The sequence below is a fragment of the Piliocolobus tephrosceles genome, chromosome 11, assembly GCF_002776525.5.
Source record: "Piliocolobus tephrosceles isolate RC106 chromosome 11, ASM277652v3, whole genome shotgun sequence".
Taxonomy (NCBI): domain Eukaryota; kingdom Metazoa; phylum Chordata; class Mammalia; order Primates; family Cercopithecidae; genus Piliocolobus; species Piliocolobus tephrosceles.
Window position 1 is genome coordinate 26,794,674 of NC_045444.1, and position 25,703 is coordinate 26,820,376.

The 25,703-nt window shown below is 36.6% G+C and overlaps 1 protein-coding gene across 1 annotated transcript in view; it reads right to left on the bottom strand.

Annotated features, from left to right (window-relative positions):
- Nucleotides 1-25,703, bottom strand: part of LRP1B (LDL receptor related protein 1B) — a 1,636,277-nt gene that overhangs the window by 968,791 nt on the left and 641,783 nt on the right. The gene's annotated exons all lie outside the window — the stretch shown is intronic.

Genomic DNA, 25,703 nt, shown 5'->3' on the forward strand with positions numbered 1-25,703 from the left:
AAACCTACTTGTAACTACTGCTAATAGGAGTATACATTCAGAGCCAATTGAATCTGTACTACTGGGTTGCAATTCTCAAGCTTGGCCCAAGTAAACTTTCTACTTAGATTAATTTGGCCTCAGCTTCTTCCTTTTAGGTCAACAATAAAAATATTCCTATTTATGCTGTCCAATAAAGTAACCACTAGCCAAATTTAACATGTGGCTACTATGACTGGTAAACTGAATTTTTATCATATCTCATTTTAATTAACTGGAATTTAAATTTAAATGACATAGGTACCTAGTGGCTACTGTCAGAGCTCAGAAAAAAATATCCCAAAATATATGCTGCTTTGGACTTCAGACTGCAAAGCACCTGGGGAGCAGCCAATGCAGGGATGGGTTTTTTCTGAAGTTCTTTTATCTGACATAGGGAAGTTCCTTCAGAAGAAAAAAGAGAAGAGAAGAGAGAAGAGAGGAGAAAAGAGGAGAGGAGAGGAGAATAAAAGAAAAATCTGTCATAAACCCACTCCCTATAATCTCATCAGACCGGAAAGATAAAGTCAGAGGAAAAGAGGCTGAAGGTCAACACATCACCTCTTTTGCTGAGGACTGCTACCTGACAGAATCTGCATATCAAGACAGCCTTTATTCTCCATGCATTTCCTCCCCTCAACCTCCCATAACCTGTCACCACCTCAAATCCATGCCTTTATTGTTTTCTGTAGCTTAGGATACTATATTAACTTCAGTCATCTGCTCCTTTTTGGAGTCATATACTTTGTGGAACCCCAGTGAGTATGCATGTAATAAATTGACACCCCTTTTCTCCTGTTAATATGTCTGCTGTCCAGTTTATTACAGACTGAAAGTACAGAATCTTCACAGGACAGAAGCAAAGTTCCTTTTGTCCCTACACTATTCTTGATACTGCAGCTCTAGAAGAGTGTATCCGTCTTTGACTTATTTTTTGATCAGACATACACTGAAATTACATGTTAATTTGTAGATACTTCTCTGATAAAAAGGATAAGCTCAAAAGCTAGGATTTTATTGCCCTGCGAGGCATTAAACATTTATATGCCTAACCTATGAATCTCATTTAAATATTTGTTTTCATCAAAATGCTTATAAATACCCAATTCCTCTAATGAAGTTAGACCAGTAGTACTGGTGTGTTTCCCTCAATAATGCCATAAGTAATTTTCTGATCTATGTTCATTCTAGATTTTCATTATAGTCATATTTTTAACTTTTGAAAATTATACTTTGATACTTCCTTGCTTGAACTTAGAATTAAACTATGATTCACTGACTAAACAGAGTGACAAGGTTATGAACACGCTACTCCAAAATATGGCACTTTGGCATATTGAAGGAATTTGAGAAACAGCAGGTGCAAGAAGCACTTCCTAACTTTCACCTTTCCTCTGAAGGTCAGAGAAAGAGCAGATGCTGCAAAAACTCTCTAACCTTCCCCTTCTCCCCTGGAGTAGGTCATAAGTTCTTCATGTGAGAGGTGACCTCCCTACCTCCAGAGGAAAGATATATTCTTATTTCCAAAGATGGTGGGAACCAGAATTCTGAACAAATGGGAGATGCTAAATGATCCATTTATTATTCTTAGCTCTTAACCATGCCCTATCACATTCTGTCAGTAACTTTCCACTCTTCATCATACCTAGTATGAAAACACTCAGGCTCAATCATCTCTTTGGGTGTTCATTTCCTTATGAATGCTTCTGTGTCACATAAAACTTCTATTAATTAAATGTGTGTATTTTTCTCTTGTTAATCTGTCTTTTGTTAGTCTAATTGGCATGGTCCCAGCTGGAGAACTTAAAATGAGTAAAAATTATATATTTTTCTCCCCTGTAAGAGTTTCCTTCTGCAATCTCAGCCTAAACATTCTGCCTACTCTATGCCTCAATATACTTCCTCAGTAACATGCTGCTTCAGTGAATGATGTTCTCTCAATAGAAGGACTAACATAGATGTATGTGTCAGCATTATCATTTGTAAGGGTATGTTGTCAAAACAAGGTAGAGAAGGCAGCAACTTTGTGCGAATGGCTATCATCTCCTACAAGGATAAGCAGAAAGAAGATATTGTAATTAATTGGATAGAGATTTTCAGGCTATTAATAGTTTTATTCCTAAATTATACAGTCTTTATAAAATCATAAATATTCAAGTGTTTCCCAAGCAAAAAGAAACTTTTTTTTTAACCAGTCCATTAACCAGGACTTTTTTAAAGTGTGAATTATTTATCTGTCTTGAGAAATGTGGAATGTATGGCTTGCTTTGTTTTTGAGTCTTTTTGTATTATTATATCAGCTAGAGCTCAGAACTCACTGTTTCAAATGTCATTTCAAATACCTTGGGTTCAGATAAAGTATGTGCCAGAGTCCATTCAATGACCCATCCCTCAAGCTGGGCATGCAGTTGCTTTAGTCTATACAATTGTAATTTCAGACAAAAGAGCTGTTTGACAGCCTTCATACCTTCTCTCAACTCTTTATCATTTCAGAAAGATTTTCTGCTACTGAAACAAAAGATATTGTTAACAACCAAGCAACTCTGAAGCATTGAGACCTCACTACAGAAATTAATAATAAGCCAAACACTTAGTAACTATGGGGAATTGGCTTTCTCATTTTATAGTTGAAGTGTGTGCTTTTAATTTGATTTGTATTAGAATTAGAGAGTTGAAGCAATTAGACAAAGAGTTCAAGCAAGTAAGCCAATAAACAAATACATTAGATGGATGAATGGATAGATAAATTTGACCAAATTTAATAAGCACTTAAAGGTGTTCCAAATTACAGGAAGCTTTTTTTCAACTGGCCCAGAAATTAGAAATTTTAAAAGTCTACATTATATATCTGTCTTCAGAAATCAGAAAATGATTTGAACATTTTAGGAGCGAAGTGAATTTCCTAAAGTATTGAGTATTTTACCTTAATGCTGCTGAAATATAACAAAGTTCATAGGAGATGACTGAAAATAACCATAATCATTTCATGACATTACTAAAATATCTCAAAATGTAAGGCCCTTGTTTCTTTACTGTTACTGGAACAAAATTTTAAATATTTTCTTCTTACTATATTTTTTTAGTTGCTGCTTATTCTTTTTTTCAACCAAAAGTCACCTGGATTTTGCTCTCATTGTTCCTTTGAAGTGGCTCTTATTTTGATTACTGAAAATTCCTTCATTGTCAAAAGTTACTGAGAACTTTTCTGCTCTATTTTGATAACATCTGAAAATATGGACCACTCACCTTCTGAAATATAGATAACTCTAAATATCAACATTGGCAAAATTAGAGGAATAAAATAATAAAAATATTTTGAAACTTGTAAAGTAATATATAAATATAAGCCACTTGTTATTTGTTTTTTAAACTTGTTATTTGTCAGGTTTAAAAACTTAAATTTGCACCCAGTATTAATGAGAATGAAACATTTAGAAAAGAGTTCAAAAAATGAATAGTCATGATGATAACTTATAATTGGCTATAAAACGATTCATCACATTTTTTGTTATAAGGCAAATAATTAATTACCAGAATTGGTGAACGTAGAGCCAAAACATTTTAAAGTCAAAAAATAACAGACGCTGGCAAGGTTGCAGAGGAAAGGGAACACTTATACATTGTTGATGTGATTGTAAATTAGTTCAACCATTGTGGAAAGCAGTATGGCAATTCCTCAAAGAGCTAAAAGCAGAACTACCATTTAACCCAGCAATCTCATTACTGTGTACATACCCAGAGGAATATAAATCATTCTATCATAAAGACACAAGCACATGAATGTTCAACGCAGCACTATAAGCACTATTCACAATAGAAAAGATATGGAATCAACCTAAATGCTCATCAGTGACTGACTGGATAAAGAAAACGTGGGGCATATATACCATGGAATACTATGCAGCCATAAAAAAGAATGAGATGTCATTTGCAGGCATATGAATGGAGCTGGAGATTATTAGCAAACTAAGACAGGAACAGAAAACACTGCATGTTCTTATGTATTAGTAGAAGCTAAATGATGAGAACTCATGAACACAAAGAAGGGAACAATAGACACTGGTGTCTACTTGAGGATGAAGGGTGGGAGGAGGGAGAGGAGTAGAAGAGACAACTTTTGGGTAATGGGCAATGAAATAATCTGTACAACAAACCCCTGTAATACAAGTTTACCTATGTAACAAACCTGCACTTGTACCCCGAACCTAAAATAAAAGTTAAAAAAAAAAAAAACCACAAAATTGAGAAAGTCAAATCTTGCTTAAAAAAAAAAAAAAAAAAAAAAAAAAGTAAATAAAAGGAATTTGGGGCATGTCTTTTTTATGTCATTCTGAATCATTGTCTAAGATGGTCATCCAAGGATTAGTTCATTCTCCTGGGGAATATACCTTTGTTTGACTTACCATTTCAAGCAAATATTGCTTAGGTCTCATTCTCTATGGATTTAATTTGTAGATCAATGCATTAAAAATATTTTTCTCCAATAGAGATGCAAATGATTTCCATCAAGTAGAAAATATAACTGCAAAGTTTATACTTTTATTGTCCAGTACAATATTGACTGGTTTTATCTGTAACTTTGCAATCTTATATCAGTACTTTTTCTTTCATCGATTACAAATATTTCAACCTCTTCCACTCTACTTTGAAACAGTTTTGCCATCCTGCTGGTTCTCTTGTTAATGAGCTAAATGATTGCTTGACATACACTTTCTATATATTTACGTAAGTCATGTTTTTAACTTTTTGAAAATTATACACTGGCAATTGTCAGTACTTGATTTCTTCTTTGTTTTCTATATTGATTTTCCGCCAACCAGAAATGGCAAATTTAAATGTCTACAAGGATCAGAATGAGAACATAAATAGGCTAAATTTATTAATCAGGACTGTGGCAAATCTAGATGATGGCCAGAAAGTATACACCTACCTAAAAAAGGCAGCCTTAACTTCAGCACTTGTTTTGATCTAGAGATACTTCATTGCTTCGAAGAACTTCAAAACATGATTTCCAGATTTCAGTTGAAATCTCTCAATTTTTCAATGTTATAAACTAATTTTTAAAATTTATAAAGCATTTTGTGTATTCAACCAAACCTATCTGCAACCATAGTGAACCAAGGGCCACTGGTGTGATGACACCATGGCGAAGAAAATACCATATATCATTTGGTTCAGCTTAGTCATCTAATTAAACATGTTTTTGAGAAGGTTACTAACATCAATAAGAGTAGTTGTCCTTATGTTAAATAAACAAAATACCAAGATTCCAAAGTGGTAAGGCAATTAAATCAGATAACAAATATTAAAAATCCAGGATAGTGATATGCAGTAGATTTTTCAAAAATATTAGTTATCTCCCAGAGGGAACAAAAAGACTGCCCTTTAATTTATATCTTTGTGACTGCTTGTGATATGCATGTACTAGAGAATATTACAGTACTAAAGCAATACATTAATAAGATATGCAGTAGTTGTGATAATTTAAAAATATGCCCACAAATTCTTTGATACTCCTCCTTTCAAGAGATGAAGTTTAATTCTCCACCTGAAGGTGGGCTGTTCTTCATTATTCTACTGAACTGAATGTGGAAGAGATGATGGAGTATGATTTTTGGGGGTAAGTCATAAAAGGCATTGTAACTTCCATTCAGTTCTCTCTCTTTGGATCACTCACTCTGGTGGAAGCCACCTGCCATGCTATGAGGGCACTCAAGCAGCTCTATGTGGTCTATACTGCAAGGAACTGAGGTTTCCTGTCAGCAGCCACAAGAGTGAGCCTGGAAGCCTGTCTTCTAGCTCCAGTTAAGATGCCAGATGCCTGCAGTTCTGGCTAACATCTTGATTGCAACCTCATGAGAGTCTCTATAACAGAACCACCTCACTAAGCCACTCCTGAATTTCTGACCCATGGAAACTAAAAGATAATAATCTTTGCTGTTTTTAAAGTCAGCAAACCTTGGAATAATCTATGCAGCAAAAGATACCTGAATAGTCAAATCCCTCCAACTTTTAAAGATGAATTTTGTTAGCTTCCCACCATTTGGCTATTATTTTCTGACCAACATTTAAACAAGACTGCCTACATCAATAACTGTTTTGGATTCCTGAAATTATCCATCATGCAGCTCTAATGCTGAAAACAGAGTATAATCCATAAATGAACCCTGAGAAATTTAAAGACACACTTTCTTGAAAATGTCTGCTCTATTTTATCAAAGTGTGATTCTGTGTTAAAACTACTGCCCTGGGGCACAACCAAGGCCTGGATCCCTTATATTTTCCCATTCCCAAGAAGGGCAGCATCAGATAGGACTAGTGTTATGAAGAAAATAAAACAGAAAAATGGCAGAGAGTGGCTGTTTCAGGAAGCCATCCTGAGAGGGATGATATTTGAACTGAGCTCTGACAAGAAGATGCTAGCTATGTGGAATTTGGGGGGTAAGGCCTACCAAGCAGAAATTACTCGGCATTTTCTGAAAATGAGAAGCAGGGGTGAAAGGGGCTATTTTGCAGCTAAAATGAGAATGAATGAGAAAATATGAGGTAGCAAAGATAGGCAGGGATCTGCAAACTATGGTCAGGGGATGGATTTTGGATTGTGAAACCAAGGAATGACTTTATTTTCAATGTGATTTTTATTTCTATCATACAGTAAATGTGCATGATTTAAAAAGCCAAACACTCCATCAAGGCTTATGATAAAAAAAAACAGCAGTGTCCACTCCACTCCTCTCCATTCTCTTCCAATTGTTTTGGCTATGTGAATTGTATTTACTTTCATAATTCTCTATAAGATGTTTCTATTAGTTTTTTACTTTCTGCTATATAAGACCAGAAACTTCCTATATACACCCCTCCACACTCATGCACACATACACACATATATATTCATACTTTTTCTCCCCTCATCCTCCCACAATCTAATTTTTAGTTAAATTAATATTCAGTCTTTATATAATTACGACTATATACATTTTTGTTGATAGGTGAGAAAGTAGTTTAGTATTACTACACTTCCTTCCTTGGACAAGTTTTGAGTTATTTTTAGAGTTAGAGTTAACTGCCTTGTGTTTCAGCCTTTCTTTTTCTTTGTTAGATTCTATTATTGCACAATTCTACAAAAGAACTACAAAACTCCTCCCCAAATGGAAAATCAGTATTCTATTCAGTTTTTTTATTGTTGCTGTTATTCACTTTTGACATCATTCCTGTTGCCTACCACACTCCTGTTCCAAACTACAATGGTTTACTCCTTAGCCATGGTTTGGAGGCTTCCTTTTATTAGTCCTGAAACTTACTGCTTCTGAAATTAAACTCCCTGTTTTCTGCCGAAGTAGTTGATATGGTGTGGATGTATCACCAGCCCATCTTACAATTCAAGGTATCTCACACCTTGAACTGTTCTTGTGGTAGTAAGTCTCATGAGATCTGATGGATTTATAAATGGGAGTTCCTCTGCTCAAGCCTCTTGCCTGCCGCCATGTAAGACATAATTTTGATCCTCATTTGCCTTCTGCCATGATTGTGAGGCCTTTCCAACTATATGAAACTTTGAGTCAATTAAACCTCTTTCCTTTATAAATTATCCAGCCACTGGTATATCTTTATTAGCAACATGAGATCAGACTAATGCAGTAGTGGATAAAAAATTGCCTGTCTGTTGAGGTTGTATTAGGGAACCTAGAGCTCCAGCTATTTTCAAAACAGGCCCTAACTAAGCTAATCCTCTTATTCCCAACCCCACTGAAAAACCCCACCTTCATTCGTGCCCGAGGTCTCTAAATGTTTAGCCTTGCTGGGGTTCTTATCTTAGATTCTTACTTGTACTTGATCAACAAAGCAGGAAAATATGAAATCTTATTCATTTATTATTCAATTATCCACTCCTTGTTGTCCTAAATTGTCTCACATTATTTGTCTCTTCTTTCTTTTGATATTTTTGGGTTAATACATTCAAAAGAATTTTTGACTGTACTTAGAGTAGACTTTAAAAAAGAATATATATGATATAAACTCTTGTTTCCTCTGCAGTGTTTCATGGAAGGTCACCAGCGACTATTTCAAGCAGGGCAAGAAGATATCTATTCAGCATTTGAAAAAGATCATCCTGGTTGCTGTATGGATAAAAGGGAAAAGTCTGAAAACCAGTGACCGGTTAGGAACATACTGCAATTTCCAGGAGGGAAATATGGAAACTTCAAAGAGAATCAAAGCAGTAGTGAAGTTATGTGACAGAAACTCACCACCTTTCTTTAGTCAATATTAAATATGTAATCATATTTAATGGGATACATTTAAGTTGCCTTCTAGCTTTGGTGTAGGAGCCAAGAGGTATGGCAGAAATTTTGAAGACATCACAGAAAATCAGAAAAATTCCAAATGCAGATTTGTTTCTATTCACATTTCTGTTCTTGTATATTATGAATATTTTAACATTTTTATTTCTACTCAATTATGGCTCCATAAGTTGTGATGTTAAAGAAAAAGGTAAAATTATAAAGAAATCTATTCCATTTTCCTCGATTTACATATCTCTTGAATGGTTTAAGTGGGAAATTAACATTTAGGTTTTATACCACATTTCTTTGCAAGAACATTTGAAAATGCCTACTGAATAAGATGGTATAATTGCAATTATTTTTACTTTTATATGTCACTATAATCTTTATCCAGAAGCATGACTTACTTTATCCCTGGATGGAATTAAGTAAACTGAGTTGAACAAACAAAGACTCTGTCAGGTTGGTACAGTAATTAAAATGGTATTAAGGAAGTTCAATGAGCAAGCACATCCTAAATCAGAAAAGACTCTGTGGCACCTTACAGAGCCCTTCCTTATTCCTTTAATGAAAGACTGCCCCATCTATGCTCCGATCCTGTTTCTTAAACAGATAAAATGAATTCAAAATAAGTATCTAGGACATTTCTGAATGCTAGTAGTCACAAAGCTCTATGTAGAACCCGTGCATGTCTTTCTGGAAAAAGACAGGGAAAGTGCTCCTGTCATGTAGTGGCAGGTCAATACCAGGTATCTGTGCAGGGTCTTGGATATTCTTATACTTTTTGTTTGGGGGAGAGGGCACAAGTGACTGAGCTTTTGTACCTCCTTCCACTCACTTTTCCACCATTTCCCGAATTCTTTCTTCTAGCACAGGCCACAGGCCAATTTAATTTCCTATGGTAGATGCACTTAGAAAAGACTCCAGGATTATGCCATCCCTACAGCAGAAAACATAGTTTATGCAGAGGTGTCTTTTTCCCAGTAGTCAAACATCATATTTTTATTCGATCCACAAATCAAATGGATTCATACATTCCATTTTTATCTCTCCCCAATTCATCATATATTCAATCTGTCAATCTTAAAGCCTCCTCTTGAAACGTTCCACTTCTTTCCATATCTGCCATTACTCTCCTTGTTTAGACACTATCTTGTCTCTTTTGGATGGCTATAATAGTTTCTTAACTGGTCTCTCTGCTTCCTTTCTAGACTCACTATAAAGTTCCTCACAGAGAACCCAGAGTGATCATTGCAAAACAAAAATTACACCATGACACCATAGAAGAAATCAGTGCTCCTTGTGATCAGGGTTCTGTTCCAGTCCATCCTGCACAAATACTTTCAGAAGTATTATCATCAATTTCTTTACAAATATCTCAGCTTACTAGACTGTAGCTCAATTTTATGTTAAAACTCTTTAGAGTATTTCTCTTATAACATTTTACCATGAAGGCCACTCAGGAACTGAGGCTCAATGGGCTTTTATTTGTGTTATTGTTTCTTCTACATAGTTTTAATCAACAACAGGTTTTACTCTAAATCTTCACTCCACATTTTTTTTTCCAAAATATTGCTCCTTTACTTAAAAATCTCCAATGGCTTTCCACTATGATCAGGAGAGACTTTAAACTCTTTAATATGAACTAAAAGGTACCTAAACTCCCTGTTCCCATATTGCCCTTGCTCACTCTACTGTAGTCACACTCATCTCTGCTTTTCTTTGAATCTGCAGAGTAAGCTCCTTAAGACTCAATTCTTGAAAAAAAAAAAAAAAAAGGCAAAGGCATTTATTGATTTTTATAATTTATGTCTTCAAGAACTTGTGCCATTTTATTACCATTATGTCATTAATTTTGACAAGTCAAGTGAGTTTAGTGTCTAAAATGTTTGTCCAACCCCATTAAAAAGTGGGCAAAGAATACAAACAGACATTTCTCAAAAGAAGACATACATCTGGCCAACAAACATATGAAAAAGAGCTCAACATCACTGACCACTAGAGAAATGCAAATCAAAACCACAATGAGATACCATCTCACATCAATCAGAATGACTATTATTAAAAAGTCAAAAAACAACACATGCTGGCGAGGCTGCAGAAAAAAAGGGAACGCTCATACCCTGTTGTTGGGAGCGTTAATTAGTTCAACCACTGTGGAAAGCAATGTGGCAATTCCTCAAAGAGCTAAAAGTAGAACTACCATCGGACCAAGCAATCCCATTATTGGGCATATACCCAGAAGAAAATAAACCATTCTACCATAAACATACATGTATATATATGTTAATTGCAGAACTATTCACAATAGCAAAGATGTGGAATCAACCTTAATGCTCATCAATGGTAGACTAGATAAAGAAAATATAGTACATACACACCAAAGAAAACTATGCAGCCACAAAGTAAACAAAACAAAAAACCAAGATCATATGCTTTGCAGTAACATGAATGGAGCTGGAGTTCTCAGTCACAAGTGGGAGCTGAATGATGAAAACACATGGACACATGAGGTGGAGGGAACAATGCACTGAGGCCTGTCGGGGGTGGGTATGGAGGAGAGCATCAGGAAGAATAGCTAAGGATTCTGGGCTTAATGCCTAGGTGATGGAATGATCTTCCAGACATTACTTAGTCCTCAAGACAAAATAGTATCTGATATAGTCATGGCTTGTGCTCTCTCTTCATTCAAGTATCTGCTCAAATGTCAGTTTTTCAGAAAGGCCTCCATTGATCAGTAGATATTAAGAAGACCACTCATCCCACCATATGTACACACACATACACATACGCGCGCACACATGCGGTGACTCATCCCCATCAATGTATGCCATTGCCCTCATTTTATTTTCCTTGTAGTTTTCATCACTGAGAAGTTAACTAGTGACTTATCGGTGCACTATGTCCCCACATTAGACTATAAGCCCCATATATGAGCAAAGGTCCTATATGTGCAATTCACTCCTGTTATTTCCAAAACCCAGAACTGTGTTTAGCCCATAGTAAGTGTTCAGTGAATATTTGGAAATATATACTCTTATTTTCACAATAGCCTTTGCTCAAAAAATTCTTGCCTAAAATCTGTGCTCTCACCTCTTCAGTCAGTTTCAGCAGCATCTGAAATCATAGCTTTTTCGTTCTTTAATCAGCTGCAATATTCTTTGCTTTTACCATGAGTTCAAAGTTAATAAGTCACTTTACCTGAGAAATAAGTATAGTAGAAGGACCTATATTATTTAACATAGATGAGACATTTTATGAAAGGACAATTAGGCAGACAGCAATTTGCAGGAATGAGTACCCAGGGTGAGTAACAATAGTGTGAGGGATGATAACACCATAACACTGTGTGAAATAATAGTGACAACTGGTGAGTCTGAATGAGTAAAAATGGATAAGAAAGCAAAGATCAAAATAATGTCCTGACAAAATGTCGTACTGAGGATGAAATACTACCATGTCCACTTATGCATTAAAACTGCCACATCTTGATTTTACAGCCCTGCTGCTTGCGATTATCTGGAGGGCTATCTAGAGTGCTTTCTTATCTATCCCCTACCAAGAAGCATTTTCTGACTCAGAGTCATGGAACTTTATGGCTCTTGATCCTATCCTCTAAGAAAGAATTTACTGACACCTAGTCTACGGTTTTATTTGAGACTACCGATTACCTTGACAACTTCTGTTTGCATATATTAGATTACTTTAGATTACCTTTTGATTTGTGTCCCTAAAAATACGTATTTTAAGTTATTATTATATTTATATAATTATTACATATGTTTTTATACCAATAAAAGTATTGCATCTTTTTAAATTATTCATTTTTGTCATAGCTCTTAAGCTACCCAAGTTGTAGACTCATCTAAATTACAACAAATAGAAAATAGAAATGATGTATATTTCCCCAAAGTATTAGCTCTCATATACAATTAGAGAAGATGATTCTGGACTGAATACTTTCAGTGGACTGATTCTGTAAATAAAAGGAGGTTCTGTTAGATCAATGTTTTCAGTTGCATTCAGTCTGTTAAAAAAAATTGCAACCAAGAAACCCAGTGACCAAATACTTGTAAGATGCTTTTTCAGCCATATTTCCATTGACAAATATTTTATTTTTTTCAAATTTTAAGTTTAGTGGTACATATGTAGGATATGCAGATTTGTTACATAGGTAAACATATGCCATGAGGGTTTGCTGCACAGATCATTCCATCACCTAAATATTAAGCCCAGAATCCATTAGCTATTCTTCCTGATGCTCTCCCCTACACCCACCCGCAAAAGGCCTCAGTGTGTTGCTTCTCCCACCTCATGTGTCCATGTGTTCTCATCATTCAGCTCCCACTTGTGACTGAACTCCAGCTCCATCGATATTCCTGCAAAGGATAGGATCTTGGCTTCTTGTTTTGTTTTTGTGGCTGCATAGTTTTCTTTGGTGTATATGTACTATATTTTCTTTATCTACTCTACTATTGATGAACATTAAGGTTGATTCCATGTCTTTGCTATTGTGAATAGTTCTGCAGTTAACATACATGTGCATGTGTCTTTATGGTAGAATGATTTTTATTCTTCTGGGTATATGTCCAATAACGGGATTGCTGGGCTGAATGGAGGTTCTGCTTTTAGCTCTTTGAGGAATTGCCACATTGCTTTCCACAATGGTTGAACTAATTAACACTCCCACCAACAGGGTATAAGTGTTCTCTTTTCTCTGCAACCTCGACAACACATTATTTTTTGACTTTTTAGTAATAGCCATTCTGATTGATGTGAGATGATATCTCATTGTGGTTTTGATTTGCATTTCTCTAGTGGTCAGTGATGTTGAGCTCTTTTTCATATGTTTGTTGGCCACACGTTATGTCTTCTTTTGAGAAATGTCTGCTCATGTTTTTGCCCAATTATTTATATTTTATGTTCTGGGGTACATATGCAGAACGTGCAGTTTTGTTACATAGGTATACATGTTTGCTGCACCCATCAACTCATCACCTACATTAGGTATTTCTCCTAACATTATTGCTCCCCTAATCCCCATCCCCCGACAGGCCCCACTGTGTGATGTTCCCCTCCCTATGACCATGTGTTCTCATTGTTCAACTCCCACTTATGAGTGATAACATGCAATATTTGGTTTTCTGTTCTGTTTTGCCACCACCAGGCCTGCCTTACAAGTGTTCCTGAAGGAAGCACTAAACATGCAAAGGAACAACTGGTACCAGCCACTGCAAAAACATAGCAAATTGTAAAGAACATCAACACTATGAAGAAACTACATCAACTAAGGAGCAAAACTAGCATCGTAATGACAGGATCAAATTCACACATAACAATATTAACCTTAAATGTAAACAGGCTAAATGCTCCAATTAAAAGACACAGAGTTGCAAATTGGATAAAGAGTCAGGACCCATTGGTATGCTGTATTCAGGAGACCCATCTCACATTTCACGTGCAAAGACACACATAGGCTCAAAGTAAAAGGATGGAGGAATATTTACCAAGCAAATGGAAAGCAAAAAAAAAAAAAAAAAAAAAAAGAAAAGAAAAGAAAAGAAAAAATAGGAGTTGCAATGCTACACTCTGATAAAAGAGACTTTAAAGCAACAAAGATCAAAAGAGACAAAGAGCATTACATAATGGTAAAGGGATCAATGCTGCAAGAAGAGCTAACTATTCTAAATATATATGCACCCAATACAGGAGAACTCAGAATCATAAAGCAAGTTCTTAGAGACCTACAAAGAAACTTAGACTTCCACACAATAATAGGAGGAGACTTTAACACACCACTGTCAATGTCAGATCAAGATAGAAAATTAACAAGGATATTCAGGACTTGAACTCAGCTCTGGACCAAGCGGACCTACAGAACCCCAAATCAACAGAATATACATTTTTCTCAGCACCTCATCACAGTTATTCTAAAATTGACCACATAACTGGAAGTAAAACACTCCTCAGCAAATGCAAAAGAACAGAAATCATAACAAATGGTCTCTCAGACCACAGTGCAATCAAATTAGAACTCAGGATTAAGAAATTCATTCAAAACCGCACAACTACATGGAAACAGAAAAACCTGCTCCTGAATGACTACTGGGTATATAACAAAATGAAGGAAGAAATAAAGATGTTCTTTGAAACCAATGAGAACAGACACAATGTACCAGAATCTCTGCAACACATTTAAAACAGAGTGTAGAGGGAAATTTATGGCATTAAATGCCCACAAAAGAAAGCAGGAAAGATCTAAAATTGACACCCTCACATCTTTGCCCAATTTTAATGGGGTTGAACAAATATTTTAGATATTAAACTCTCTTGATTTGTCAAAATTAATTACATAATGGTAATAAAATGGCACACGTTCTTGAAGACATAGCTTATAAAAATCAGTAAGTGCCTTTGATTGTCATTTTTGCAAGAATCAAGTCCAACAATCAAAACCAATCACCAAATGACTTGTTTCATTTGTTTGACATGGGGAGAAATTACTTCCAGGAGTAACACTGAGGCATCCTGAAAGTTGTTAGAACATCTGTGTTGGGGAATGATACGAGAGAAATCCAGATTTGGAATGGTCCTGTGATGGCCAGTTTATGGTCCTCCACCTCAGATATTTCACTTCCAAAGGTAGCCTAGGACGAGTCCAGATAGAAATTGGGGTGCTATTTTCCTAGGGATTTGCCCCACAGCACTTCAGATGTGATTACCAAGAAATAAATGTAGTTATATGCTTGAGACGAGGAAAGGAAAACTATCAAATATGTACTCATATTGAAATTTATCCATAATAAATAATTGCCAACAGTAAGTTTTGAAAATAACACATATTTGTAAGAATTTAAGAGATGACACTTTAGGAGGCCAAGGTGGGTGGATCACAAAGTCAGGAGGCCAAGACCAGCTGGGCCAAGATGGTGAAACCCCATCCCTACTAAAAATACAAAAATTAGCCAGGTGTGGTGGTGGGTGCCTATAATCCCAGCTATTCGGGAGGCTGAAGTAGGATAATCTCTTGAAGCTGAGAGGCAAAGTATGCAGTGAGCCAAGATCATGCCACTGCACCCTAGCTTGGGTGACAGAGCAAGATTATCTCAAAAAAAAAAAAAAAAAAAAAAAAAAGAATTTAAGAGATGTATATGAGGCATATACATTACATAATAGCTCCATGCCCATCTTAGGTATAATCTTATATTGAAAAATACCTAATTTTTAAAAACCAATATTTTAAAACATTGGTTTACATATGGTAGTATCACCTGATCTCTGACCAAGACAAAATATCAATATTATTCAAGTAATATTTCTTGTAAAAGTTCCAAAAAGCTCTAATAAATTTAGATGTTTGTTATATATCAGGCTAGAATCACCTTCCATTATTTTCTAACTTTATATGATGATTAAAATTAAGTGCTACATTCAATATGACTTCAAAAAAATAATTGATTACCTGTATAATTCAAGAGGGAAAAATTGAGATGATTGAACTTGAGTTTATCAGAATAATTACCTTGACTCTCCATGTAATTCTGTGTGAATATCATCCCATGGACATAGGACAGATAACAATGAGAGTCCCAAAGTAGAAACTTGGGCTATTCACATAGAATGGGGTGGAACATTGAGGGGATTATTTGCATAATGTATACATTAAATAATTTTGCCTCTATGATCTGTATTTTAGCAATAACAATTTTTTCACAATTTATGTAAGTACATGATTTAATTCCCCATGGCATTTTGCATGAGTAATTGCAAACTTAATGCACTCCTTTCAGTCCAAAATCTTTGTGGAGAGAACGACGATAGTTCTAATTTACTCAATTGTATATTCTTCTTGCAAATCAACTACTCAAAGATGAAAGAGTAAAATTTGCATCTGATACAGAGAAAAGGCTAAAGCAAAGCCTTATTTTTCAAATGTCTTTGAAAAACATTTAACTAAAAATGGTTTCTGTTCAGAAATTTGGAGACAACTAAATATCTCCCTTTGAGATAACAAAAGACAAACAAGAAAAAGTTCATTTATTTTAAAAGCCTGCATTTGTATGTCAGTAGAATTCAATGATGCCATCTTTCTTCCTACCAGAAGTGACCCTTTCTTTGATAGCCATGAAAGAAGATGAAATACTTGACGAGTTTCCGAAATCACTTGAGAGGAGCAAACAATAGACTGGGCCTAATGAGGCACCGTGGAGAAAATATGGGAGTCTTTTCTTTAAGCGAGCTGGTGATGCCAAGGGAAGATACGGAACTGTCAAAACCATATTATGACATAACTCTGAATAAAAATAATGTGAGGTGAGGAAGTAAACTATTTACACACACACACACACACACACACACACCCTGAAGCCAGATCACCAAGAAAACTATTTTTAAGATTCCCCAAAGAGGACAAAACATAGTAACAACCATTTCCTATGCTGGTTTTACTGTCCTCATAAGTACCCAGGGTAAGGAATTTCTGTTAAGAAAGAATTGCCACTATTTCTGGACAAAGAACACCAAAAACAATTGTAGTGGGTACCCTGGATTGGCTCTTTCAGCCTCATTCTATCCTCCGTCCATTTGAGGTGATTGGAAATCTTAAAACTATCTTTTCCACACACACTTGAAACTAAGGTTCTGCATGCTAATCAAAGTGCATTTGGAAATTTGCAAGCAGAAGTGCGAGTGAGGCTACCTTGCTGACAATTTTAACTTTTCCAGCTGGCAAGCATGATGGTTAGTAATAAGACATTTACTTGGAGTTGTGTTTCAGAGTCCATCATCCAGCTTCCTGGGTGACAAGAAGTAGTGTGTGTCACAACAATAATGTCATGGCTTCAGCACAAGCCTTTCTAATTCTTGGATTGCAGCTGTGGGTGTACAATTTCAGATTTCCAGAGTATTCAGTCATCCGAAGCAGTAGTAGTGGGTTCCTGATTTCAGCACAATTCTGGTAAAGACTACAAAATAGGAGTCCCTAAATTTTATGTTGTTCTGGGTGTCATTTCCAAAGGCACATTCTAGAATTCTCTCCCATATCTCATTTAACAATTTTGAGAGCATGATGTATTAAAGCACTTTCTGACTTAAGTGGTGAGGTTTCTGTTCCTTGCACACAACCTAGACTGATATACAGAGTTAGAAAAATTATTCTCTCAGACACAATTAATATTCTATAAAGACAAATTAGACTTTGTAATTATTTTTATTTTGTCTACCTCTCACAACTCCAAACAAAGTACCCATATATTTTCAAACAATGTAAAATGCCAAACTAAGTCTTAAGGCCAAGTGAGGTATTTCATATGGCAATGAATTATTCTCAGGGGTTCACATAAGCTGAAATATTGTATCAAATCACAACGGAATTCTACAAAGGTTTCTTTGTTGCTGTTATTTTGTTTTTCGTAAGCAAAATGGTTATTTACCAACAACATAAAAATCTAAAATAGAAGCTTCTTTAGTTATGGAAATAATATTTTGTGTGTATGAAGCATCTAAGACTAACAATTAATATCCTCTAGCACATTTGAGGAGCATGTTTTTGTTTTTGTTTGTTTTGTTTTTGAGATGAAGTTTCGCTCCTGTTGCCTAGGCTGGATTGGAGCTCAATGGTGCAATCTCAGCTCACTGCAACTTCTGCTTCCCGGGTTCAAGCGATTCTCCCGCCTCAGCTTCCTGAGTAGCTGAGATTACAGGCACCCGCCAACACGCCTGGCTTATTTTTGTTTATTTAGTGAAGATGGGGTTTCACCATGTTGACCAGGCCAATCTTGAACTTCTGACCTCAGTTGATCCACCCACCTCAGTCTCCCAAAGTGCTAGGATTACAGGCATGAGCCACTGTGTCCGGCATGGGAAGCATGATTTAAAACAGATTTATTTAAAGGTTAGAAAATTAGACTAATAGTTGGGAAGTAGTATACATAGGGCTTTCTCTATCATTCAGTTCTGGAAATACATCAGCTACCAGCAGTATCTGATTATACTGACTGAGAATGTCTTTTGCCTTCTTGAAAGCTTTATCCATATATTTCTGGTAATGGGACAACAGGGATTTGGAGATGGACTGATGGGTAGCATAAAACTGGGCCTCATGACCACCATCCTTCACACAGACATCATGTCCACACTTGCAAACTGCTCCTGGCCCAGAAGCAGAACAGGTTCCAGTAATTTGTGTTTCAAAGTACATGAGTCAATCATCTTCGGGGCCAAACATTCACCTTGATGAGACCGTTGCAGCATTGGTAGTGCCAATGACTATGGCCATCTGTTAGCATCAAAAGACCTGCATGGACTACAGTAGGCTCTTGAATCTCTTGGCTACTGGCATAGAGGAGTACTCCTTGCCACATTGCACCACAACCAGAAAAGCTAGATCAAGGTCCCATATCTCCTTGTATATGCAGGCCTTATAGGTTTAGCCACAGATACAGTAAATATTTTTAAAAGGGATGGGAGAATACAATCTGAAGGCCTTCTCCCTGAGGCCTTTAAAAAAATATTATCAAAATCATATCATAAAACACCAAATATGTGGGATGCTAATACATATTAGATACACACGCTCATATCACATCCTTTGAAACAAGCATCTACACAGAAACACATTCACAGACACAGCGCTACAATACCAAGAAAGTGTTCAGTACTCAAATAAAATAACAAACCTAGAACTGATAGTTTGGCTCTGTGTCTACACTCAAATCTCAGATTGAATTGTAGTTCCTATAATCCCCACCTGTCATGGGAGGGACCTGGTGTGAGGTAGCCAAATCATGAAGGTGTTTATCCTCATGCTGTTCTCATGAGAGTGAGTGAGTTCGCAGGAGATCTGATGTTTTTTTTAAAGGACTTTTTTGCTGGTCCCCTTTTGCTGGACACTTCTTGCTGCTGCCATGTGAAGAAGGATGTGTTTGCTTTCCCTTATGCTGTGATTGTTAAGTCTCCCCAGCTATGCTGAGCTGTGAGTCAATTAAATCTCTTTCCTTTATAAATTACCAGGTCTCAGGTATCTTTTTGTTCGCAGTGTGAGAACAGACTAATACAAGAGCTAAACAATGTTAAATAGGTACTTTATGGAAAGAATTCTCACAATTTTCAACATGCTGATAGCATTATAACCTACAATAAGGTTATATAACATGCAAAATGTCACAAACTCATTTGCCTATGTAATCATTTTTCCAAGAATGTCTTTCAGAAATGGTGTCCCAAGGAACATAAAGAAATGACAGTATAAAAGGATGAAGGTACATCTATTGTTAGCGGTTAAGAGGAAGAAAAAAGAAAAGGAGAAAGTAAGGGAAGAGACAAATATTGCCCTCAAACACACAGACACCAACAGAGGGAGGTACACCGTAAATTATGAGGAAAGTAAGTGGAAGGGAACTGAAGGGGAAAGTATGTTTATATCTGAGATTCTAGCAATTATACAAAAGAGTGTTTTTGTTTTAAAGTGAATTGTGTGAAGTCACATAGCTAGTTAATAACAGAACTAGAACCATATCAACTCACTCCCAAATACTGCGGTAGGGCAAATACAAAGCCCAATGTTAAAATAAATCTAAGTCAGAAGATGTTACAGCCTGAAAAAAAAAAAAGAAAAAGAAAAAGAAAACAAGAATCTTAATAAAAAACTGAAATGCTGCATGCGTTTTATGACCTTGCTTAATTAGGTTCCTATTGTTCCTTGTCTTTAGTTTTAATGATAATTTCCCAATATCCCAATATCTTGTAAACATCTTTATAAGATTAAAAACTTATGGAGGTCAGGAAATATCAGCAAAAAAATGCCCATGTTACCTGACAAAAATCCATTAGGAAAGTCCAAAATAAAAATTTTAAAATGACAATAATTATACTTAAAGAGAAAAAATACATCAAATAAGCATTATATCAGAAATTATTTTATTAGTCTACTTGCCACAAAAGTAATAATTTCTCTCTTTTCTCTGTTCTCTTTTCTATCTTCACTTCCTTTTTCTTCCATAAAGACAAAATTTATTATCAGAAACATCAGTTTCAGTAATTAAACATTATGGGTTTCAAATATATTTCATGACTTATGATAAAAAGAACATTATACCTTCCAAGTTTCTGATTGGTAGATAAAATGAACCTGATAAATTTCATGTTATACCAGGTATATGGCACAGTGATGTTATCATCAAGAAATTCCTACTTAAAATACTAAAATCAGTTAATGAAGCAAGCAAAAATGTGATTCTGGACAAAAAATACTAATTTTGAGAATAATCATTTAAAAGTTTGATATGCCATCAAACACAATTTGGAAGGGAGTATGTGTCTAGTGTAAAATCTAGTTTAACAAATGCATAGAATACAATAGAAGCCTAGTGCATCTCTAATTTCTACTTTGACAAGTTTCAAACTTATTGATAAATGACAATAAAAAATAGGAATAGTCTTTGCAGCCTAACAACTGAACTAATAATAAAGACAAATTTATAGCACAACAGAGTGCTAAGAGGTTTATTTTTTCATTTTTCCTATTATTTATTTGTTTATTGAGAGGGAATCTCGCTCTGTCACCCAGGCTGGAGAACATTGGAGTGATCTCAGCTCACTGCAACCTCTGCCTTCCAGGTTCAAGCGATTCTCCTGCTTCAGCCTGCTGAGTAGCTGGGATTACAGGAGCCCACCACCATGCTTAGCTAATTTTTGTATTTTTAGTAGAGACCGGTTTCACAATGTTGGCCAGGCTGGTCTCAAACTCCTGACCTCAGGTGATCCGCCCACCTCAGCCTCCCAAAGTGCTGGGATTACAGGTGTGAGACACCACACCCAGCCCATTTTTCCTTTAAAAATAATAATAATTAAACAAGCAAACAAACAAATAAACAAAAAGTAAGCTTTCAGTGTTGCACCGTGGCTCACCCCTGTAATCCTAGCACCTCGGATGACCAAGGTGGGTGGATCACGAGGTCAGGAGTTTGAGACCAGCCTGGCCAACATGGTGAAAACCCACCTCTACTAAAAACACAAATATTAGCTGGCCCTGGTGGTGCATGACTGTAATACCAGCTACTTGGGTGGCTGAGGCAGGAGAATTGCTTGAACCCGGGAGACAGAGGGTGCAGTGAGCCGAGATTCTGCCATTGCACTCCAGCCTGGGTGACAGGGAGAGACTTCATCTCAGAAAAATAAAATAAAATAAAAACTAAGAATTCGGGATGGCTTTTTGTGGCTATGTACAGATCATAAATCCGAACAAGTTATTTCAAAATAAATTAATCTAACGTTAATATAAAAATTAAGGAGGCCCGGCGCGGTGGCTCAAGCCTGTAATCCCAGCACTTTGGGAGGCCGAGACGGGCGGATCACGAGGTCAGGAGATCGAGACCATCCTGGCTAACACGGCGAAACCCCGTCTCTACTAAAAATACAAAAAATTAGCCGGGCGAGGTGGCGGGCGCCTGTGGTCCCAGCTACTCAGGAGGCTGAGGCGGGAGAATGGCGTGAACCCGGGAGGCGGAGGTTGTAGTGAGCTGAGATCCGGCCACTGCACTCCAGCCTGGGCGACAGAGCCAGACTCCGTCTCAAAAAATAAAAATAAAAAAATAAGGAATAATTTAATTCTAATACCAGAAACATTAAGCATATGGTATCAGGAAGGAAACTCTGAAAATTCTCTGGAAATGTGTCCTCAGATCAACATCTTTGCTAATTATAACTGTCCCTTTTTGACTCTCAATGGACGGCCTGATCTCCTCACTAAAATTCCAATTACCACAAGGAACGCATTGTATTATTTAGCTTCGCACACACAAGCACACAAACACAGGACAAAAAGCGATTTTTATGTTTCTATATAAATGTGCTAAATAGAAGATAAGAAGCTTTTAAGAAGTATAAAGAGTTTAATAAAACATGTATTTGCTTATAAAATAGCAATTAATTAAAAAAGTAAAGTATCTCTGAGAATAAGGAGTTGTAATATCCTTATAAAAGATGTGCTTAGAATTCTTCAAAGAGTTTCTTAGGGAATAATATAAAGTCAGTTACTGCAGCAAAAATTATTGTGTAAAATTTACTTTTTCCCAAGATATAATGATCAAAATGTCTAGATTCTTTTTTTCATTTTTTGAGATGGAGTCTCACACTGTCACCTAGGCTGGAGGGCATTGACGTCATCTCGGCTCACTGCAAGCTCCTTCTGCTGGGTTCATGCCATTCTCCTGCCTCAGTCTCTCGAGTAGCCAGGACTACAGGCTCCTGCCACCACGCCAGGCTATTTTTTTTTTTTTTTTTTTTTTTGTATTTTAGTAGAGACGGGGTTTCACCGTGTTAACCAGGATGGTCTTGATCTCCTGACCTTGTTATCTGTCTGCCTCAGCCTCCCAAAGTGCTGAGATTACAGGCGTGAGCCACCACACTTGGCCAAAAAGTCTAGATTCTAAATAGCAAAACAAAACAAAAACAAAACAGAAATAACTCACTTTCTCTGGGGGAAAGATGCAGGTGATGTAGATCAAGAAGAAAATATAGTTCTCTAGGTATATTCAAGCAATTGATTCCAGGACCCACTCCTAAGCCAAAATACCAAACTCTGAGGAAGGTCAATCCCCTTATATAAAATGGTGTAGTACAGGAAGTCATTGCTTAATGTAATTGATTCATTCTTGGAAACTACAACTTTAAGCCAAATGTTGACGTATAATGAAACCATTTTTACCATAGGGCAATTGACATAAACAAGAGTTAAGTTGCTATGGCATTTTTCTGGTCATGAAAACATTACCAAACTTCTAAATACAGACCCAAAACACTTCCTTTTGCTTTTTGAGATAATCTCGCTCCATTTTTTAAGTTGGAGTACAGTGGTGCAATCATGGCTCACTGCAGCCTCAACACCCCCGGCTACAGTGATCGTCCCACCTCAGCCTCCTGAGCAGCTGAGACTACAGTTGTGCACCATCATCCTCAGCTAATTTAAATTGTTTTTGAAGAAATGAGGTCTCGTTATGTTGCCCGGGTTGGTCTTGAAACCCTGGCTGATGTGATTTTCTTGCCTCACTTCCCACAGTGCTGGGATTACAGACATGAGCCCCCTTGCCCAGTCAAAACACTTCTAATCGTAAACACTGAAATAAATATGAGCTATGCATGCATTTAATAAAGATTAATAAAAACAAGACAATTATTTATCAAAGTAAGATAATCATTCAGCTTCTGGTGGCAACCAGAGCCTATCCCAGCAGTTCGGGGCATCAGTCAGGAACCAGCCCTGGACAGGCCACTATTTCATCACAAGGTGTACTCACACCGCCCCCCTCCCCGCTCCCCAGTCACACTGGGAACATTTAGATACACTTGTTAACTAATGGCACAGCTTTGGGACATTGGAAGAAACTGGATTGCCTGAAGAAACCTACACAGACATGAAAGAATGTACAAACTCCACACAGACAGTGACGCCAGCCTGGATTCAATTTATTTTTCTCATCAACATTATAATGAAACATTGTTGAATGACACCACATTATCTGAGGACTTTGCATATAACCTGTGCACATCCTCCTGTATATTTTAAGTTATCTCTAGATTACTTATACTACCAAATACAATGTAAATACTATAAAAATAGTTGCTATACTGTATTAGCTTTTACTTGCATTATTTTTACTGTTTTGTTTTTTTCCTAAATTTTTTTGATCGATGGTTTGCTTAATCCATGGTTGGTTTAATTTGAAGACGTGGAGGCAAAGGATGCTGAAGGCTGACCGTATTCTTGTTACAAAATCACATTAATTTACATGATTAAGGATGGTCATCATCAACTTCAATTTAGGAGGTGGTCAATTCTTAACTGTTACTCTAAAAGACATCAGTTTTAATAGTAATAAAATATATAGTATTGGGATTGGAAATGTATCTCCTAATGCACACAACATTTTATGCGTCTAAATACCTATATATAAAATAGCAGAGCTTCCTTCACTGGAAAATCTCTACTCAGACTAAGTGGATAAAAGGGTTAAAAGTCTGCACCATTCTGAGTGATCCTGTACTAACATTAATTGACCTCTATTTTCAATACCTTGACTCCGATCTTGTTTAATTATAACTGCATTTTAAAGGTAGGGGAGACTTAAAAAGATTTGTGTTAAGCTGTTTCTATGTTCATTGGCATTAGGCCCCAAAATAAATTCATAGGTGCATCGTGGGAAGTCAGAGACCAAGCCTGAATAAAAGCCAGTAGACACTAAGAAGATCCAGTGTCTCAAACCCTGAAATTAGCACTTGAGCTTTATCCAGACACAGACCGTATCTTACTTATGATGGAGACAAGTTTTCTGAATGTCTAAGGTCATGATTTGGCATGGTCACTCAGCCACACTTCTTTGTTTATGCTAAATTCATTCTAAAAACAGATAGGCACTTTGATAAATTTGATATAGAGCTTATATAGTTTGAATATATGTCTCCACCAAATCTCACATTAAATTGTAATGCCCCGTGTTGGAGGTGGGGCCTGGTGGGTGATATTTGGGTCATGGGGGTAGATCCCTCATGGCTCGGTGCTGTCCTTACAATAGTGAGTGAGTTCCCTTGAAATCTGGTTATTTAAAAGTGTGTAGCAACTCTCCCCATTCTCTTGCTCCAGCTTTACCATGTAAGGCCCCTGCTCCTCCACCTCCACCTACAGCTATGATTGCAACCTTCTTGAGACCTCCCCAGAAGCAGATGCTGGCATTATGCTTCCTGTACAGTCTGCAGAACCATGATCAAATTAAACCCCTTTTCTTTATAAATTACTGAATCTCTGGTATTTCTTTGTAGCAATGCAAAAACAGCCTAATACAGATAATTGGTACAGAGCAGTGGGGTCTTGCTATAAAGATACCAGAAAATGTGAAAGTGACTTTGGAACTGGGTAACAGGAAGAGATTGGAAGAGTTTAGAGGGCTCAGAAGAAGACAAGAAGATGAGGGATGGGTTGAAATTTCTTAGGGACTGGGTATATGGTTGTGACAAAATGCTGATACTAATATGGACAGTGAAGTTCAAGCTGAGGAGGTCTCAGATCTAAATGAACTTATTGGGAACCAGAGCAAAGGTCACATGTGTTATGCCTTAGCAAAGAAGTTGGCTGCATTCTATTCAGGCCCTATGGATCTGTGGAAATTTGCACTTTGGAGTGATAGCCTAGGGTGTCTGGTGGAAGAAATTTCTAAGCAGCAAAGCGTTCAAGATGTGTCCTGGCTGCTTCTGAAACCAAGACTCAGATGTGGGAGCAAAGAAATGAGTTAAAGTTGGAATTTATATTTAAACAGGAAGCAGAGTATAAAAGTTTGGAAAGTTTGCAGCTTGGCCATGTGACAGAGAAAGAAGCAGCTTTCTCTATTTTTCTCCTTTTTTAAAATTATACTT